We start from the raw sequence: 4,356 nt of genomic DNA on the forward strand, positions 1-4,356 counted from the left end.
TGTGTGTCAGGAAGTGTGAGGATGGCGCAGGACAGGACTAGGTTCAGATCTTTTGTTCATAGGGTTGCTATGAGTTGTACTCGACTCAGTGGCACCTAACAAGAACAAGGGCGCTCTGGCAGCCTCTTGGCAAGGAGTTTACTGCCAACCCAAAGGTATCCGGTTTTAATTCACCAGCTGCTCCAAAGGAGAGAAAGAAACAGTCTCTTTAGAAGTTTACAGCTTCTGAAAGCCCACTGGAGAGTCAGTTATGAGTGGTGCAATGGCACATAACAGCAATCGCCTTTATGATAATTGTCACATAAAATATTCTTTTTTTTAATTTAACTTATTCCGTTTTTATTCTTTTTTGGCAAACATCAGATAATGGGAGCAAAATTATATTGCTCAATATAATTATACTTTTTTGCTTTGTATAATTTGTAAACATATTGTGAACAAAATTCTTGGCTAAAGACATACTGCCCAAATGACATACACTTTTCTGAGTTAAAAGAAAGCTTATGAAGCTTCCATCAGGTCATCATCACACAGCAAACTAAATTAGTGTATGCTGCCTTTAAATTAATATCTGACATTTTTATAGACATTAAGTTTAGGCCACAGCTAAAATGTTCATCCGATGTTTTATGATAAAACACAAATAATCCATATAAATCTTGTTTATAACCACACTGTCTTTAAAAAAAAAAACACAAAAAAAAATTAAAAAAAAACTATTTAAAATCCAATACATAATTTCTATAACCAAGAAAATTCAGCTTATTAAAAATAGCTATGAATAAGTTATTTTAGAATACTTTAGATGAAGATGGAGACTTTATAGTACCTCGGTTTCATAATATATTTTTTATATTATTTCTTAACACTTATATTTTATTTTTAAAGTAACAGACTACTTAAACAAAAATGGAAGGGTTTAGTATTTTACCCTTTCATTTCCTTACAAAGTTCAGACCTCAAAATCATTCAAATCAAAGACTAGAGAACAGGAAGCCTTCAGCATGTAATTTGTTTGGGAGATAGAATGTTTTTTTTTTCCATTTCAACTGGAATGCCTTAAGGCATCGTGCACTTGTTCACGACAGCCCCTGCCAGAGTATACATCTGTCACCTGCAGAGAAAAGGGAGACTGACAGCTCTTTTTAAATGGTATAAACACAATGTTTCTGACAAAAAGTTGCCTCATTTGTGAAAGAGTTCAAATATTATAAACTTGATGGTAAGTTTTACTACTTCTTTCTCTTCTGGAAAAAAATAGATCAAACCTAGAAGGGCTCATTTCCACAGACAGAACGGGCACATGTGTACATGTATACCATCTTCATAGAAAGAATACTGCTATGAGTAACATGAACTCAGAGCTAGATTAATCATTTCTCCCTAAACCTACTGCATACTCATTTTATTATACAAATCTCAACTCTTATTAGACAGTATCTTTCAATTTTAACCACACATTACAACAAAAATTCTCAAATAATTGAGTTAAAAGGAAGGTGCTATTAATAAACCCAACAAAATAGTAAGTACAAATTTTCTCCTAATCCTAGACAATGAAGCCAAAAAGATAAGCGCTTGTAAAAAAGAAGAATTTTGACTGATCCAGGACCTTATAACAGTGCAATTCTCTCAACTTGTACATGGTAGAAAATGAGACCATGAACTCCCTTAGTGGAAAGGCCACAAGGAAAGCAAACAAGCTGAAAGGAATAACAGAAAAACACAGAGAATATAAAAATGTACAGTTATAAAGATAATTAAGAGATCCTGGTACTTATCCTAATCTTCAGTTTAAGAAACAAGGAATAAAAAAAATATATATATATAAAAATTAAAAACTAAAAAAAAAGAAACAAGGAATAAATAATAAACTGGAAAGATAGAGTAATCTGTTTGGGATTTTTGGTTTTTTAAGATGCACATAAAAACCTAATAATTCTCTGGAGGTTTAGATCTGATAGGAAACAACTTCTTGTCTTTGACTTTGTCTTTTCTTTAAACCCAACACCTGATTACCACTTGAATAAATAGCATAACTTCATTTAAGATGAACCTTGATGAGTTTAAGTCATTTTATAACATACAAAAATCAATGCATTTATAATCAAATTTGCAGTTATCATGCTCACATTACTGCAATGGTAAGAGACTAAGTCAATTCATGTCTTCCAAAAAAATGACCCCAAAACCATTACTGAAACATTTTGCAAGGGCAGGAGGGGGGTGCACAAAATTATAATTTATTCCAATATAGAACAAAATGTCCAAGGTCTTAAATTAATAAAAATATCAGTGAATAGGGTACTATCGGTGAGTGTTACTTAATAGGGTAACATCTTGGTTCTCCAACGTGGATTTTATCGTTTTTTTAAACACCACAAAAGGGACATGTGTGACACATTTCTGAAAAACTGTTTCACTAGCTTTGTTATAAAACTCATCTTAAGGTAGTTGTGTTTTTCTGTGACATTTAAACCAATCCAACACTTGGGATGAATACTCAGATGGCACAGTGTACAGAAATGTAATTGTGTAACATTTTGTAAACTAGCTGCACTTTTCCGTAGCTTTGTTCATCAACTGTGAAGCAGAACTGTAATGTTCTCCTAAGCCATATGCATGCCTCATTTACACAAGCATTAACGGTTTCTTTTGATATTCTTCACCAACTACAGTAGGAGGAGAATCAGCCTGGATTACTTCTATAGGTGTTTGCAAAATATGAGACAGTGCTCTAAGCTCAAGCTGACCTCCCCAGGCAGCTGTGTTTATGACATCATCACAATACTTTCCAAACTCTTCTAGAGTATACATATCTCCTGTGTTGGAGTTTGTTAAAAATGGCAAAAAGTCTTCCACATGGCTTTGCATATATTCAGCAGTCTGGCTTAAGGCAGCCACAGTCAGGGGCAATCCTGTTCCTTCAGTTGATCTTCAATGGCTCTATACATGCAGTGGCCATCAGACGGAATCTGTTTAATTTCCAACTGCCTGGCTGCCAATATTTGAGCAAGTTTTGACCTTCTAGGTGTCTGACTCCAGATAAGTTCTTAATTTCAGCTTCAGATATCCCTTCTTCTCGCTCCTTTTCCAATGCAGCTTTTTTTCTCCCGTCTCTTCTGTGCTTCTGAAATCCGAGGCTGCTGATTCTCAAGAACCAAGTCTGAAATATTAACAGCAACAGAATCTGTCTTATTCTCCTTAGATGTCTGCTTCAATTGATCCAGTTCTTCCCTATGCTTCTGCTCCATTTCTGCTTCCAACTTTGCAACATCTTCTGAGTTGCTTCCTCCTCTTCTTGTCATTCTTAGGAACTGCATTTTTCATACCCTGAATCTTAGCTTGCAACTCCTTCTTCTCTTTATGATGCCTTCTCACTAGCTGCTCCTCTTCATCAAGCTCCTCTGTAAGGACTGCCTCCATGACGACCAGAAACCTCAGCACACGCGCTGGGAGAAGCCCGCACTGGGGTTCGGCTGGCCACATAAAATATTCTTGATTTGTATTGGCAATACCGTGAACTGCCAAAAGAAAAACCTAATCTTAGAGGAAGTGCAGCCAGAGTGCTCCTTAAAGGCAAGGATGCCCCTGCACAAGGATGACATACAAATACGTGAAACATTCCATATTTTAAGCTGAGATACTTCCAGAGTGAGGTGGCCAGACCCACTGTCACTAAGTAAGCCACTTCTGGTGCTTGTGTCTAAGGGACTTGTATGACCATGTCTCTGAAATTCTTGTGTAAAAGAGCAAAATGGGGGGAGGGACCTGTAATTTGGTTATAATTTAGGATTTGGAGGTAAATTTATTTATAAAAATATAAAGGCAAGGATGATGAATCATTGTCTTACATGCTTTGAGCATATTATCCTTAGAAGGAGACAGCATATTTGGAAAGATGAAGGATAGAGAAGGGGAAGAAAACTCAAGGAGACTGAATGACACAATGACTACAATAACGAACTTAAGCACAGTAGAGACTGAGGATGGCACAGGACCAGGCAAGATTTTCATCAGTTGTTCATAGTGTGCTAGGTGTCAGAGTTGCTTGGATGACCCCCAACAACAGAATGCCAAGTCTTCGTTCTAGCCTTACTGAATTACTTTGTTTTCATTTCCTAGGAGAATCCATAGGGAGCTCTGGTGGCTTAAGAAGCTGTGCTGCAGCAGTGGATGGTGGGAGTGGACTTGAATCGGGAAACACGCCTGCAGCTCTGACCCACGACCCACATCTTCAGGTATCGCATTGCTCCCCCCAGACCCGGCTCGCACCCCTCCCCCTCCCAGCTCTGAACTTTGGGACTGGGCAAGGTGCTGTGCACAGACACAGTGGACGGTGGGAGTGGACTTGAA

The 4,356-nt window shown here is 37.4% G+C and overlaps 1 pseudogene; it reads right to left on the minus strand.

Moving 5' to 3' along the window:
- Window positions 1-2,550: 2,550 nt before the first annotated feature.
- Window positions 2,551-3,453, minus strand: LOC102854142 (annotated as a pseudogene).
- Window positions 3,454-4,356: the final 903 nt, after the last annotated feature.

This window comes from Elephantulus edwardii, unplaced genomic scaffold (genome assembly GCF_000299155.1).
Source record: "Elephantulus edwardii isolate Elephantulus edwardi_28Jun2011 unplaced genomic scaffold, EleEdw1.0 scaffold02946, whole genome shotgun sequence".
NCBI classification, from domain to species: Eukaryota; Metazoa; Chordata; class Mammalia; order Macroscelidea; family Macroscelididae; genus Elephantulus; species Elephantulus edwardii.